The following is a 17,479-nucleotide window of genomic DNA, read 5'->3' as shown; positions in this document are numbered from 1 at the left end:
ACTTCCACTGTATAATCATAAGGGATTTGATTAGGTCATACCTGAATGGTCTAGTGGTTTTCCCTACTTTCTTCAATTTAAGTCTGAATTTGGCAATAAGGAGTTAACAATTTGAGCCACAGTCAGCTCCCGGTCTTGTTTTTGTCAACTGTATAGAGCTTCTCCATCTTTGGCTGCAAAGAATATAATCAGTCTGATAATCAGTCTGAAACTAAGCCATGCCCATGGGACCACCCAAGATGGGTGGGTCATGGTGGAGAGGTCTGACAGAATGTGGTCCACTGGAGAAGGGAATGGCAAACCACTTCAGTATTCTTGCCTTGAGAAACCCATGAACAGTATGAAAAGGCGAAATGATAGGTTACTGAAAGAGGAACTCCCTAGGTCAGTAGGTACCCAATATGCTACTGGAGATCAGTGGAGAAATAACTCCAGAAAGAATGAAGGGATCGAGCCAAAGCAAAAACAATACCCAGTTGTGGATATGACTGGTGATAGAAGCAAGGTCTGATGCTGTAAAGAGCAATATTGCACAGGAACCTGGAATGTCAGGTCCATGAATCAAGGCAAATTGGAAGTGGTCAAACAAGAGATGGCAAGAGCAAACATCGACATTCTAGGAATCAGCGAACTAAAATGGACTGGAATGGGTGAATTTAACTCAGATGACCATTATACCTACTGCTGTGGGCAGGAATCCCTCAGAAGAAATGAAGTAGCCATCGTGGTCAACAAAAGAGTCCGAAATGCAGTACTTGGATGCAATCTCAAAAACGACAGAATGATCTCTGTTTGTTTCCAAGGCAAACCATTCAATACCACAGTAATCCAAGTCTATGCCCCAACCAGTAATGCTGAAGAAGCTGAAGTTGAACGGTTCTATGAAGACCCACAAGACCTTTTAGAACTAACACCCAAAAAAGATGTCCTTTTCATTATAGGGGACTGGAATGCAAAAGTAGGAAGTCAAGAAACACCTGGAGTAACAGGCAAATTTGGCCTTGGAATACGGAATGAAGCAGGGCAAAGACTAATAGAGTTTTGCCAAGAAAATGCACTTATGGTATAGTTTTTAGTGAAAAAAAGTGGAACGCAAAATTGTACATACAATATGATTTTCCTAGGAAACCACAAACAAAATGGAAAAACCTACAGAATGGAAGAAAATATTTGTAAGTGATGTTACCAACAAGGGCTTAATTTCCAAGATACAAAAATAGCACATACAACTCAACAGCAACAAAAAATCAAAACAGTAACAACAGAAAAACAATGAAAAAAAAAATGGACAGAAGACCTAAATAGACAACTCTCCAAAGAAAAAATACAGATGGTCAATAGGTACATGAAAAGATGCTCAACGTTGCTAAATATTAGAGAAATGCAAATCAAAACTACAAAGAACCACCATATACCAGTCAGAATGGCCATCATTGAAAGGTTTACAAATAATAAATGCTGGAGAGAGTATGGAGAAAAGGGAACCTTTCTACACTGTTGGTGGGGTAAGTTGGTGCAGCCACTAGGGAAAATAGTATGGATGTTCCTCAGAAAACTAAAAATAGAATTACCAGATGATCCAGCCAATCCCACTCCTGAGCATATACCTGGACAATACTATAATTCAAAAATGTATATGCACCAGTACATTCAACACTGTAAATACAACACTATAAATGAATTATACTTCAATAAAAATATTAAAACAATATGATCTTTTTAGAAAACAGCTTTGCTGAGGTGTAATTTATATACTGCAAAATTAACCAATTTAAGTGTGCAATTTAATGATTTTTAGAAAATCTTCAGAGTTATGCAACCATTACCACAATCTACTTTTAGAATATGTCCATCATTCTCTGCAAACCTCTGCATAAAAAAATCCCTATGCTTGCTGGCACTTAATCCCTTTTCCTACCCTGAGTCATAGTCAACTTTAATATATTTTCTTCTCTACAGATCTGTCAGTTTTTAACACTTCGTATAGAAATTAAATCATATAATATATTGCACCAAGCTTTTACTTACCATAAGGTTTTTGAGGTTTAGCCATGTTGTAACACGAATTAGAAATTATTTTTATGTCCCAAATAGCATCCCATTGTATGGTTATAACACATTTTATTTATCCACTCACCAGTTGGTGGACATTTCTTTATTTAAATTTTTATTGGCGTATAGCTGCTTTACACTGTTGCGTTAGTTTCTGCTGTACAGCAAAGTGAATCAGCTACACATTTACATATATCCCCTCTCTTTTGGATTTCCTTCCCATTTAGGTCACCACAGAGCACCGAATAGAGTCTTCTGTGCTATACAGCAGGGGCTTCCCAGGTGGCTCAGTGGTGAAGAATCCGTTTGCCAAGTAAGAGTCACAGGTTTGATCCCTGGGTCAAGAAGATGTCAAGAAGCATGGAACGGCAACCCACTCCAGTCTTCTTGCCTGGGAAATCCCATGGAGAGTGGAGCCTGGCAGGCTACAGTCCATGCGGTTGCACAGAGTCTGATGTGACTTAGCAACTAAACAGCAGCATCAGTGCTATAGAGTATATTTTCAATTAGTTATCTATGAGATACATAGTATCAATAGTGTACATATGTCAACCACAGTTTCTACTCTTTGGCAATTATGAATAATGTTACTACGAACGTTTGTGTGGAAGTCTTTGTGTGGACATGTGCTTTGTTTCTTTTTCTTGTTTTGGCTTTTGAGTAGATACTTCAGTGTGGAATTTCTGGGTAATATGGGAAATATGTGTTTAACTTTTTATGAAAGCACAAACTAGTTTTCAATGTGGGTGTTTCATTTTACATACCCACCATCAATGGAAGAGCATTCCAGTTTCTCCACATTCTCACCAACACTTGTAACTCTCTGTATTTTTATTATAGCCATTCTAGTAGATTTGAAGTGATAGATCCTTATTGTTTCGATCTGAATTACCCTAAAGACTAATGATATTGAATTTTAACATAAGTATTTGCCATGTTCAGTTCAGTCACTCAGTCCTGTCCAACTCTTTGCAACACCATGGACTGCAGCACACCAGGCTTCCCTATCCATCACCAGCTCCTGGAACTTACTCAAACTCATGTCCATCAAGTTGATGATGCCATCCAACCATCTCATCCTCTGTCATCCTCTTCTCTTCCTACCTTCAATCTTTCCCAGCCTCAGGGTATTTTAAAACGAGTCGGCTCTTTGTAGCATGTGGCCAAAGTATTGGAGTTTCAACTTTAGCATCAGTCCTTCCAATAAACACCCAGGACTGATCTCCTTTAGGATGGACTGGTTGGATCTCCTTGCAGTCCAAGGCACTCTCGAGAGTCTTCTCCAATACCACAGTCCAAAAGCATCAATTCTTCGGCATTCAACTTTCTTTATAATCCAACTCTCACATCCATACATGACTACTGGAAAAACCATAGCTTTGACAAGATGGACCTTTGTTGGCAAAGTAATGTCTCTGCTTTTTAATATGCTGTCTAGGTTGGTAATACTTTTCTTTCAAGGAGCAAGAATCTTTTCATTTCATGGCTGTAGTCACCATCAGCAGTAATTTTGGAGCCCAAGAAAATAAAGTCTCTCACTCTTTCCATTATTTCCCCATCTACTCGCCATGAAGTGATGGGACTATATGCCATGCATGATCTTACATGATTTCCCATGTACATATCTTCAAAACGTTTCCCCATTTTTACTGTTTGTTTTCTTATAGTTGAATTTTGACTGCTCTGTATATCTTGTGGGTACAAGTCCTTTATTAGATAGGGATTTGCTAATCTTTCCTTTCAGTTTATGGCTTGATATTATCCTTCTTCAGCAGAGTCTGCCAAAGGGTAGGCATTCTTAATTTTGATTAAGTACAATATAATAATTTTTCCTTCTATGGATTATACTTTTTGTGACATCTAAGAAATCTCTGCTTAATCCATGGTTCTAAAGATTTTCTGTTTTAGTTTAGAAGTCTCAAAGTTTAAGTTTTGCCTTAAACCCATTATCTGTTTTTTAGTTAAGATATATTTGTATATAATATGAAGTATGAACTGAAGTTCATTTTTCTATTTTTTTCATATTGATAGCCAATTGTTCCAGTGTCATTTATTGAAAGGATTATAGGAAAGACTAGAGATCTCTTCAAGAAAATTAGAGACACCAAGGGAATATTTCAAGCAAAGATGGGCACAATAAAGGACAGAAATTGTATGGACCTAACAGAAACAGAAGATATTAAGAAGAGGTGGCAAGAATACACAGAAGAACTGTACGAAAAAGATCTTCATGACCCAGATAATCACGAGATGGTGTGATCACTCACCTAAAGCCAGACATCCTGGAGTGTGAAGTCAAGTGGGCCTTAGGAAGCATCACTATGAACAAAGTTAGCGGAGGTGATGGAATTCCAATGGAGCTATTTCAAATCCTGGAAGATGATGCTGTGAAAGTGCTGCACTCGACATGCCAGCAAATCTGGAAAACTCAGCAGTGGCCACAGAACTGGAAAAGGTCAGTTTACATTCCAATCCCAAAGAAAGGCAATACCAAAGAATGCTCAAACTAACCCACAATTGCACTCATCTCACATGCTAGTAAAGTAATGCTCAAAATTCTCCAAGCCAGGCTTCAGCAATACGTGAACCGTGAATTTCCAGATGTTCAAGCTGGTTTTAGAAAAGGCAGAGGAACCAGAGATTAAATTGCCAACATCTGCTGGATCACTGAAAAAGCAAGAGAATTCCAGAAAAACATCTACTTGTGCTTTATAGACTATGCCAAAGCCTTTGACTGTGTGGATCACAAGAAACTGTGGAAAATTCTTCAAGAGATGAGAATACCAGACCACCTGACCTGCCTCCTGAGAAACCTATATGCAGGTCAGGAAGCAACAGTTAGAACTGGACATGGAACAGCAGACTGGTTCCAAATTGGGAAAGGAGTATGTCAAGGCTGTATATTGTCACTCTGCTTATCTAATTTAAATGCAGAGTATATCATGAGAAATGCTGGGCTGGATGAAGCACAAGCTGGAATCAAGATTGCCGGGAGAAATATCAATAAGATCAGATATGCAGATGACTTCACCCTTATGGCAGAAAGTAAAGAAGAACTAAAGAGCCTCTTGATGAAATTAAAAGAGAGTGAAAAAGCTGGCTTAAAGCTCAACATTCAAAACACTAAGATCATGGCATCTGGTCCCATCACTTCACGGCAAATACATGGGGAAACAATGGAAACAGTAAGACTATTTTCTTGGGCTCCAAAATCACTGCAGATGGTGACTGCAGCCACGAAATTAAAAGATTCTTGCTCCTTGGAAGAGAAGCTATGACCAACCTAGACAGCATATTAAAAAGCAGAGACATTACTTTGCCAACAAAGGCCTGTCTAGTCAAGCTTTGGTTATTCCAGTAGTCATGTATGGCTGTGAGAGTCGGATTATAAAGAAAGCCGAGTGCCGAAGAATTGATGCTTTTGGATTGTGGTGTTAGAGAAGACTCTTGAGAGTGCCTTGGACTGCAAGGAGATCCAACCAGTCCATCCTAAAGGAAACTAGTCCTGATATTTATTGGAAGGACTGATGCTGAAGCTCCCATACTTTGGCCACCTGATGTGAAGAACTAACTCATTGGAAAAGACCTTGATGCTGGGAAAGATTGAAGGTGGGAGGAGGAGACGACAGAGGATGAAATGGTTGGATGGCATCACCAACTCAATGGACACAAGTTTGAGCAAGCCCAGGGAACTGATGATGGACAGGGATGCCTGGCGTGCTGCAATGGGGTCGCAGTGAGTTGGACACAACTGAGCGACTGAACTGATAGCTCTCAGTGGAATCGCCTTTCCCTCTTCATTGCAAATCGATTGACTGTGTGTGTATAGGTCTATTTCTGGACTCTATTCTGTACCACTGATCTATGAGTTCATTTTGTCTCTAATACCACACTGTCTTGATGACTTATCCTAGGAATTTTCAACTGAATGGATTTCATTCCTCCAGGAGCAAAGTGCATACCTGAAATTGCACACTTGCTTGAATTCCCTTCCCTTTCCTGTCCTACTTTCTCCAGGCTATTCCTGGTTTCTGCTGGGTCTACAACTTAGTGAGTTCACATTCACACAAACTTTTTTTTTTTTTTTTTAATCTATGTCTGTTTGGGGAAGCCTAATCTACAAAAATGTACAAAAAGAGTATAGCCCCTAGAGCATTGTTGTTACTCAATAAATGTTAGCTATTATGACTATTGTTAATTTTCCTCATCTTGTATTTCAGGGGGAATCCTTTCACGGATATGAGAAATTATGCCATTTTGCATTTTTGCTTCGGGCAGGCTATAACCTTATGGTATTATTTAACTATCTTGGTATAATATTTATACTTAGTAACTAAGCATAATACTATCTTTGATTAGTATTACAAAAGTGGTGCATGTTCATTCAGTTTTTTTTTTCCCATCTATTTACTTCTTCTTGGACAGATAATTGCTTTACATTGTTGTGTTAGTTTTGGAACAACAACATGAATCAGCTATAAGTACACATATAGCCCCTTCCTCTATAGTCTCCCTCCCACCATTCTAGTCAACTAATGTGGCTGTCTTTTCTTTAACTTTTGAAATCGCAAATCTAAATTGCCAAGATTAGAGTTCAGCAGAAGGATGTACTGTTCTATAAAAATCAAGAACCACCACCAACTTGGAGTGGTCATGGCAAATACAAAATAACAGATTAAGATTTTGAAGTATCAAAAGTCAATGCCAGGCTTGCTTGGTGGTTCAGTGGTTAAGAATCCACCTGCCAATGCAGAAGACATGGGTTCAAGCCCTGTCCAGGAAGGCTCCACATGCTGCACAGCAACCCACCCATGCGCCACAACTCCTGAGCCCTTGCTCTGGAGCCCAAGAGACACACCTACTGAAGCCTGTGTGCTGTTGAGCCCACGCTCTGCAACAAGAGAAACCACCACAATGGGAAGCCCAAGCACTACAACTAGAAAGTAGTCCCACTTGCCACAACTAGAGAAAAGCCTGCAGAGAAACAAAGACCCAGCACAGCTAAAAAGAAATACAAATAAAATTATATATAAAAAAATCAATGCCGAAGTTACAAGACAGGGAGTCCCAGAGGTGGCTGGGAAATCCAAGGCGAGCACAGACCCTCTGTAACTGTGCAATGGAAACTAATCCAACCGTGTGGTATCTGACCTGGCACCTTCTCAAAGACCCAAGAGTACAGGGGTCACACTTAGCACCAGTTCCGATGTAAAGACCAGTCCAATTTTGGTCTTTACAACCTAGGAGAGATGTAACAAAGTAGAAAAGGGTTCAGAAAAGAGCAAAGAACAGTCACATAATTGGCAAATTGAACCTCTGAGGAAAGGTTAAATGAATTTGGATTGTTTACTCAGAAAAAGCAAGGCCAAAGGTTTACTTAATGCTTATCTTCAAGAATTTAAAGTTGGCATCTGACCCATATAGTCTACTTCTGCAGAAGAGGAAACAAGTTCCCCCCACAGCCTGTTCCGTAAATAAGTTAAGAGTTAGGATGGAATAAAAAACTGAGATTCAAAACAGCACTAATTTTTTGATTTGGGAGTAATTAAGGTTTGCAAAAAGTCCAACACTAAGTGTGGAATTTCTGTTTCTAGTGATCTGAGAAACACAAGCACAATGCCATTCATGAGCAGAAGTGGATGGTTTTCAAGTGGTGGCGGAAAATCCGTGAAGGGTCCCATCACTAATATGACTAGATCTGTTTAACATCAGCAGTTGCTGTGCAAGCTGCTGTTCAGACCAGCGGGTACAAGCTGGGGGCTCTGCCAGCCTGCTTCAACCTCAGGCTGGCTGAAGAGAAGCTGAGAGGATCACCGCCAAGAGCCATGTTTTCCACTCACTGGCTGTATCAGTTTTCACTGCATAACCTCCCTAAACTGTGTTAGTCACTCAGTCGTGTCTCTTTGCGACCCCATGGACTGCAGCCTGCCAGGCTCCTCTGTCCATGGGATTCTCCAGGCTAGAATACTGGAGTGGGTAGCCATTCCCTTCTCCAGGGGATCTTCTCAACCCAGGGATTGAACCCAGGTCTCCTGACTTGCAGGCAGATTCATTACTGTCTGAGCCACAAGGGAAGCCCCTCACCACCTAACAGAACACACCAAAACTCAGTGGCATAGAGACTTCCTTGGTGGTTCAGGAAGTCCAGTGCAGAGGACATGGGTTCAATCCCTGGTGGGGGAGCTAAGATCTTGCATGTTTCACAGCCAACAAAACAAATCCGCATGAAACAGAAGCAATATTGTAACAAATCCAATAAAGACTTTAAATATGGTCTGCATTCAAAAAAAGATCCTAGAAAAACCCTAGTGACATGAAACTATTTCCTCATGTGGGTCTGGGTGGCTAAACTCCACGCTGTGGACTGGCTCTGCTTCATAAACGGGTGAATGGGAAAAAGTGACTCAGGGAAAAGGACTCCTGATGGTGATGGGCGAAGGACAAAAGAGCAAGCAAGCCCTACTCCTCAAGCATGTTTTAGACCCTTGCTTGCATCCCATCTACTAACATGTCATTGGGTAAACTCAGAACCAAGAGGAAGGAAAGCATACCGTGTCTTCTGTGGGAGGCACAGCAAAGATACATGATCAAGGGTGTGGATCCCAGAAGGAGAAAAGGATTGGAGTCAATAATGCTATCTACCTCTTGGGGAGAGGAGAAAGGTCAATTTACACAGGGTGCTTCTGGCAGCTTAGGTATTAAGGTGCTGGTCATAACCAGAGCGGCTCATGCTCAGGTGTATTCTTGCTTACCTTGGCTGAACTAAGCTTCATTCTTCACACTGGTCACAGAAACGAGCTTCTCCATAGTTACTGCTTTAGAAGAGGGATGACTAAAGGCAAGACCATGAACCAAGGATTATAGGCTAGAGTGACATCTCTGTTTCCCATCATCCAAATCTCTCTAATGCAGAAATTCATTCACCACCTCCTATATTTTTAATCTGAATCAATGATATCGAAGTCTACCCAGTCATTCAATTCAGAAACCCAAATTTCACTGTCGGTCCTCCTTCTCCTTCAACCCTTCATACAGTTTAACTCCCTTTAATCTACATCTGAAATGACACAATCCCCTACTCTCCCTGCTATCGTCCTCATCGAGAAGTTCATTGTCTCTCCCTTGGATAACAGTCGCCCTACTTGTTCCACCTGCCACTGTCCTTCACCTCTTGGTCCACCTACTACATTGCAGTCTATTTCCTTTGAAAAAACAAAAACGGATGTCAAAACCTGCTTAAACAAAAAGCTGAAGGATAGATTTTTTTTTTTTAAGGACAAATTCCAACACCTCCATCATGGCATTCAAGGACCTCCAAAACCTTGCTCCCTTTCCCGCTTCATCTCATCTCAAGTCACCTGTATTCCAGTCACACCTGGGGGCCACACAATCTTCAAACATGCCATTCACAACGATGAATTATTGTATGTTTCTGGCAGTCCCTATGTTTGGAATGCCCTTCCTCTGCCAGACCAAATTTCTAGCCATCATCATCAATATCACTGTCCTCTCAGAATTCACCAGTCTCTTCTCTGTGTTCCCATGGTGCTTTGTTCATCATGTTACTCTAGTGCAGACCTCGTATAAACATGCATGTATCGATTACTTACAGAAACCCCAGGAAGAAAAAAGTGCATCAATAATGCCCACACAATGCAGAAACTTTTTTTAGAAAGCACTTAGCCTGGAAGTTGTTCTTTCCCTACCTGAGACCTAGGGTGTTCTACAGAACCTCTTACATCAGTAAATTTCAGGACTGACAAGGAATCTATGTGGCTGGAACAGACAGTAGTGCAGAGTGGACACTGGAGAATAGTGAGCATCCTATAGTCCAGCACCGCACACATTTGTGCAACAGCAAATTGGGAACAACAAAAGATTGGGTGGTACTGAAATATAATGACATATAGTGAAGTCTTAAGTGAGACTAAATGCTTGAACCTTGAGAGCAATGACAGAAGGAGGTATTAATTGTTGGTAACAGTATGTCAGCCTTGGAATAAAAAACTAAGCAAATGGTCTCACAAGTGACCAGTTTTGAACCCACCAAAGGAACTGAGCAGACAGATATGGAAGAACTGGAGAGAAGCTGAGAAGAACTAGACCCTACATGACGGTGACGTCCCTTTGGGCAACACTGTTAGCAAGACTGCTCATACACTAATTAAATTTTAGTTGGCTCTGCATATTAGTTACAGCTTAGTTATTAAACTTTAATACTGCATATGTATGTATAATCAACATGCATATATTTATTAGTATTTAGTAAATTACATCAAATCTGCTTTAGCTTGTAGGCCCAACCTGATTAATCTTTTTCACTGATTTTTATTAAGTCCTGGGTAGAAAGCTATTGCATTTTACCACAGTTAGAATGGACTCAACTCTAAACTAGAATAAGAGTGTAATGGTCAGGACTTCTCTGGTGGCCCGGTGGTAAGGAATCTATCTGCCTGCCAATGCAGAAGACTTGGGCTCAATCCCTGATCTGGGAAGATCCCACATGCTGGGGAGCAACTAAGCCCGTGTGCCTTAAGTATTGAGTCTGGGCTCTAGAGCCCAGGAGCTGCAACTACTTAGCCGACACATTGCAACTATTGAAGCCTGCATGCCCTTAGGCCTGCGCTCCCCAGCAAGATAAGCCGCAGCAATGAGAAGCCCCCGCCACCACAACTTGACAGTAGCCCCTGCTCGCCGTAATGGGAGAAAAGCCCCGCACAGCAAGGAAGACCCAACACAGCCATAAACAAACAAACTTAAGAAAGAATCTCATGGTCAGAACACGCAGGACAGATACCTCATTACAGAATGGGGTGGCTGAACAACGTATTTCCTTGTTGGGTGGGCCACAAGGAATGATAGTTCCCCTAATACAGTATCTTAAAGTTCTTTCTAGATCTATTTAGTTATGAGAGCTACAAAACCAGGCATCACATTGTATCCACTGTAGTGCTGAGTCTGGTATGCCACAGGTACTCAGCCAGTGCTAACTGATCTAAATTACACTAGTACCAGAAAGATGCCCACTGATGCACCCTGTCAGAGCTGAAAATGGATGTGCTTCAAGGAAGGTGATGCCAGGCTCCTCCTTGGACCAAAGCCTCAGGGAGTTGCTGTGTTGCTATGGCTAGTGAATGGAGTGTGGGCTGGGGAGGGTGCTTGTGGCCAAGAATTCATTACTTTTTCACAACACACCTTAGCACATTTCTAGTCTGTCTGGCTTCTGGGAGGATGAATAATGAAAATGAAACGGTACATGTCCAAATCAGCAATGTCCAAGCACAAAGAGTTGAATAGGGTGAAGCAGCCTGGAATATTTATTCTGGTTTCAGATATTTTTTTCTCCCTTCTCATTCTTTAGTTAATCCACCTAGCTGAGCAAAATTGTGTGTCACAAGCATAGAAACAAATCCATGCATTTCTATCCAGCACCAAATACTTTTTGTGTCTTAAAGCATGCTTCCCCCCATAATATATAGTGCTAATACATGGTTTATTTTCTGCCTTATATAATGAATAATCTCAAAGTCACTGTCCTGTTTTAGTAGAGGGCAAGGGGAGCTATAAAATGGGGCCAAATTCGCATGGAATTAGCTGAGGAAAAAATTCACTGTATCTGTCATTCCAGCTCAAGCAGGGTCGCTCTTCAGCTCAGTGACCATAAAAAGACTCACTGATAGCAACTCTGTTCATGGCAGTGGCATTTGATGTGGCAATAATAATACACCATCAATTACATGAAAACTCCAAACTAAACGTTTGCGATATGAGATAACGTCAGATTGTATCAGTGAGAACATTTGGCCTAATATCACTTGCCTGGAACCCAAAAGTCTTTCAGCCAACTTGTTTTAAGACGTGAGTGCCATTTTCTGTGGGTGGAAGGACAGAGTTGAGATGTCCTTTTGTGTTTCAGGGGTTTGCTGGAGGAACACTGGCTAGCAAGGCTCCTCGTGGGGCAGAGCACTGGATGTTTTGAAAGGGCTCTAGGGATGTACAAGAAAAGGAAATGCTTGCATTCAGTAATTTTTAAGTAGCTTAAAGTAAATTAAAAACAAATACTACTATATCTATCAATTCCTACATTTCCCAGAATATCCAGATTTGGAGTGTATAATTCAATTTAAGAAACATTTATTGGCACCCATCATGTCCAAAGGCACTGTGTTAGACATTCATGGTAATACAGAGATAAAATTACCATACAGAAGAGGCAGAGTATATATGCAAATTACTATAAAATATGGCAAAATGCTGGGGGAAGAGATGAAAAATACTATGCTAATGGGTTTTGAGTAGAGCGGCAGAATACCAAGTGGAGGGAAGGAGCAAGGATTCAAGTAGCCATCGGTCATCTGCTCTTTACAGACATCCGTATTTGACATGAATGAATGAATGAATCAGTGATGTAGTTTGTCAGATAAGCTGAGAGATCACTATGGATTTTAATCCACAGGTATGGGGAGACGAAGATATTCAAGAAGGAGGGAAAAAAATATAGGCAAGACACAGCAGCAAGAAAATTCACTGTGATACTGGGGAAAAATGTGGTTTGGTATGATTGAAAGAGGTTTCACAGGGCAGGCGTGGCTATGTACACTGAAGTCATGCTTTGTCAGGACTACAAAGTTGATATTAAAATCTTTTATTTAATTCAGGGATAGCATTTAAAACTGGCAAATGGTGTGATTTGAATAGGACTGTGGGAAGATGAATGTATTCTTAGAGTGAAGTACTGATACATAGTTTTGGACCAGAGAGATTTGGCCTCCAAAATTAGTCCCACTAGTTATAAACGGAACAATTCTGTGCATGTTACTTGACCTATGTCCCAGATTCCTCATTAGTAAAATGGGGATAAGTCCACCTTGAATGTACAAATCCATGGACCTGAAGAATGCCAACTCCAGAATAAAGCTGTCTTAAGCAAGGGAAGGTTGGAAATTGATCTGGGGAAGAAGATACAAAGGGAATTTTCACATCTGCTAAAGCAAATATGGCCAAAATTTAGCACTGTCCATTTTAGTTGTTCAGAATATTTACATTACTTTGAACAGTTCTAAATATTTTAAATACTTCATAGGTAAATAAGCCCAACTCACAGCCATGGTTGCTGGATATAACACTTATCAAGTGTGTGACGCAGGCCCTGGCATACAGCAAGGGTTCATAAATGAAAGTTATTTCATTGTTGTTTTTATAATATTACAATGAGATGAGTGGAATAGGAAATATGAATGAAAGAGAACAGAATAGAATCTGTAGAATAAAGTCATGGGACATGGAGGACATCTCTGTATAGCTAAGATGGAAGAAGTGGGACCAGATTTGTCTTCCTACTTAAAATAACTGAGAAAATGGACAAATACATGAAACAAAGTTTTTCAAGGCAGTGGATATCAGACAACAAAGGGCAGTGTTCTCAGAAAGATGGCAAACATATGAGGTGAACCCTATGATGGCCCCAGTTTATTGCTTGGAGAGCAGTTCCAGGCCTTGCAGCAAGAAAAGAAAAAGAACTCAGGTGTATCCCAATGGTCTTCTTGAGTTGAGGAGACAAAGAGGTGGGTACAGGGAGGTCAAACTCCCAGGGACCTAGAGTTTTCGTGGAAGGAAACACATGAGAAGAGAGGACTCTGGGTTCTGCAGAGGACATCTCTTGCATATTCAGCTGAGTAATGATTGGCGCCTATTCATAAGGAAAGCTATCCAAGGCTGGGAAAAGAACCATCCAAGAGGATCAGAGGGTACAGTCCATAAGATCTCAGACAGGACCAGGAAGATTTCATGCTCACATCAGCAAGAGTAGAAAATATTGTAATTCACAAGGCATAAAGCAGGGTACTCAGCAGGGTTTTACTTCACTAGTGGAGAAAAATTAATCCTGGACTAAGTGCTGCTCTGGTTCTGCCTAACAAAGCTTTATAGCAAGACTCAAAAGGATCAGACTGTTTCCAATTTCCAAGTAACTTAACCATATTCCAGAACAAGCTCACAAATATTTATGGGAATATAAAAATACACAAAACCCAACAAGATAAAACTCACAATAGTTAGAGATTAATCTAACAAAAAATGAATAATACCTGTATACTGAAAACTACAAAATGCTGCTGTGGTTCATTTAAGCGGACAGGATAAATGGAGAGATATACTTGTGGAGCTCAAGGCTTGGTATTACAATACATCTGTCTTCTCCAATCTGTGATCTACAGATTCAATAAATTCCACTCAAAATCCATACAATTTGTATGGAAATTAAGTGGCCCGAGAATAGCCAATTCTTTCCAAATGAAGAACAAACTTTACATTTCCTGGTCTCAAGACTTATCATGAAGTTACAATAATCAAGATATGTTATATTGACATCCTTGTAGACAAATTGATCAGTGGTATGAAATAAAGAGTCTAGAAATGAAGAAAGATCCACACATATATGATGAATTGATTTCAACAAAGCAGAGAAAGAGTTTTGTTAGAATTTCCCACAAATGTGGGTGCAGAACAATATACTATCCATATGCAAAAGAAAAAAGGAATTTTGATCTACATCTCAAGCTATACATAAAAATTGACTGAATATAGATCACAGATCTAAAATGTGTAGCCTGTAACCATACCACTTCAGGAAGGAAAAATAGGAGAAAATCTTTGCTATCCTAGATTAAGCAATGATTTCTCAGATACAATACCAAAAGCACAATCTATAAAAGAAAAAAAATTGGACTTCATCAAAACTATGAACTTCTCTTCAAAAGACACCATGATGAGAATGAAAAGGCAAGTCACAGACTAGAAAGAAATATTTGCAAATCGTAAATCTGACAAAGCACTTGTATCCAGGATATATATAAAGAGCCCTCAAATGTAATAATATTAATAACAGTATATTTCTCTCACAAGTAAATTAACATTTTAGCAAAAGACTAAACAGATGCTTCACAAAAGAACACAATGGCAAACAATCACAGGAAAAGATCAATATCATTCTAAAATGTGCCAAGTAACCTTTAGTAATAGAAAGCAGATAGCTGCCTGGGCTGGGGAGGGGACAGTTGGGAAGGGGAGCCTGAGACATTTTTTGTTATAGTTCTGTTCACTATCTTGTGTGTTTCATGGATATATACATATGTCCAAATTTATCACATTAGACACTTTAGGTACAGCTTATTGTATGTAATGTCAATTGTACTTCCGTGAAAGTATTAGCATAGTTATGGAGACTGCGCTCTAATTAGCAGGAAACAGAGAAAAACAAAGGTAACTCCAAGATAATGTCGACGATTCAACTCTAGGTGACTCCATAAGAGATAAGAGAGTGGGGAAGAAACAGAAGACTGGAGGGTAACAATGGATTCATTTGGGACATGTCGACTTGGGAGAGCCTGATGGGGATGTACAGGTGGAATACATTGGTGGAATCTTGGTTTAGACTTTTTGAGAGTCTTGGGCAACAGGTAAAGAAGGCAGAGATGGTTTTAAAAAGTGATTATTGAATTCCTACAAATGGGCAAGACTGCTAAGGGAAAGTGCGTGGAACTTTGAGGAATTTCTACAGCTATGGGGAAGAGGATGAAAAAAGAGTAACTGTGACATGGAAGCTATGGTTGGTAAGGGAGGAAATGCAGTATTAACTGAGGTCACAAATTCAAGGCCTGAGAGGGATTCGAAGATTAAACAGTCTCCATATCAAGTGCATCATTAAAGTTGAGGAGGTGGTGGTTTAGTCACTACATCATAACTGACTCTTGTGACCCCGTGGACTATATATAGCCCACCAGGCTCCTCTGTCCATGAGATTTTCCAGGCAAGAATACTGGAGTGGGTTGCCATTTCCTTCTCCGGGGGATCTTCCCAACCCAGGGACTGAACGCAGGTCTCTGGTACTGCAGGCGGATTCTTTACCAACTGAGCCACTAAGTTATTGGCATCTGGGTTCGAGAAACAGAAAAAAACCCAAAACCCCTGCTTTGACGGGTTATAGAGACCAGAATCTGCTTTTGCGGGATTAAATACTGAATGGGTTTAAATAAACAGGCAGGCGTAACCTTCCTTATTTTTTAAGAATACAGATGACAAGGAGTTTGTGGAGATGCTGGGTTGATGAAATTGTTTTTCCCTAGAGTTTGGATAGAGTATGTTTTTAGAGGGGGAAAGCAGCAGCAGGAGAGACCGCAGATCTAAACCAAGATAAGAGAGATACCAGAGCTGTTTCTTATATTCGGCTACACCCAGAAGCACTTGGGAGAGTTCTGCAGCCACAGGATGCCTTGGTGAGTCAAATCAGAGTATCTAGGTGGAAAAGGAGGTGTTCCTTTTCCTAACCTCTATCTATGGGACAGGTCTCACCTTAGTCCCTCACTGCTGTTTTAGTCTCTGTCCTGTCCTACTCTATTATGACCTCATGGACTGTACCCTGCCAGGCTCCTCTGTTCATGGGGATTTCCCAGGCAAGAATACTGGAGTGGGTGGCCATTTTAGTCCCTTATACTTTACTATGGATACATTTTGGTCAGGGAACATTTGTTCTTTGTCTCATAATTCAATCTTGTAAGTATGGAAGTGAAAGGTCTTATTTGATGTTAAAGCAATAGCAGGCATCAGTAGATAGGTGTGGGGGAGGCGGGGATGCGAGGGGTATATTCAACTGCTCTTGAATCTCACCCCTTCTGCTGCTGCTGCTCCTAAGCCGCTTCAGTCGTGTCTGACTCTGTGCGACCCCATAGACAGCAGCCCACCAGGCTCCCCCGTCCCTGGGATTCTCCAGGCAAGAACACTGGAGTGGGTTGCCATTTCCTTCTCCAATGCATGAAAGTGAAAAGTGAAAGTGAAGTCGCTCAGTTGTGTCCGACTCTTCACGACTCCATGGACTGCAGCCCACCAGGCTCCTCCACCCATGGGATTTTCCAGGCAAGAGTACTGGAGTGGGGTGCCATTGGCTTCTCCGCACCCCTTCTGCAAGAGAAGCCAATCCCGAAGGAACTAAACTCATTCGGGGTCACTGAGTCATGGGGCGCAAGGGGAGAGAGGAGAAGCCTTCTTCTTCCCTCCAGGGCTGCTATCTTACCTGCTCCGCTTCCAGGTTGCCGCTAGCGACCACACCGCCAACTCAGCTCTCTCCTGCTCCTCCCGGCTCCTCCCCTCGCCTCCTGGCTCTCCTCCACGCTGCCCCAGGTCCGGTGGCGCATGCTCACTGCTCCTTCCTCCTCAGGCCCACCTGGGCTCCTGTCAGTTTCTCGCTCCACTCACGTTTCCCCACCCCCACCCCTGAGGTCCCAGGTGGTTCCCATCAGCGATGTTAGCTGCAGGTGTCTGGGCTCCAGGGAGGAGGGCCTGGCAGGGAAGTGGGCGAAACGAAATGGGGCCTGGCTGGGGAATAACTGGGAGCCCAGGTCATCAACCGGCGTCAGGTTCGGGTGTGCTGGCA

General features: G+C 41.3%; 1 long non-coding RNA gene across 1 annotated transcript in view; it reads right to left on the bottom strand.

Annotated features, from left to right (window-relative positions):
• The window catches only part of LOC121820345 (uncharacterized), a 50,223-nt gene extending 33,004 nt beyond the window's left edge, over positions 1 to 17,219 (bottom strand). Inside the window, exon 1 of the long non-coding RNA XR_006060850.2 lies at positions 17,120 to 17,219. This is a non-coding gene — a long non-coding RNA (uncharacterized LOC121820345). The remainder of the gene's footprint in view (positions 1 to 17,119) is intronic.
• Positions 17,220 to 17,479: the final 260 nt, after the last annotated feature.

Source organism: Ovis aries, chromosome 9, assembly GCF_016772045.2.
Source record: "Ovis aries strain OAR_USU_Benz2616 breed Rambouillet chromosome 9, ARS-UI_Ramb_v3.0, whole genome shotgun sequence".
Lineage (NCBI taxonomy): Eukaryota > Metazoa > Chordata > Mammalia > Artiodactyla > Bovidae > Ovis > Ovis aries.
This window is presented reverse-complemented; position numbering and strand designations above follow the sequence as displayed.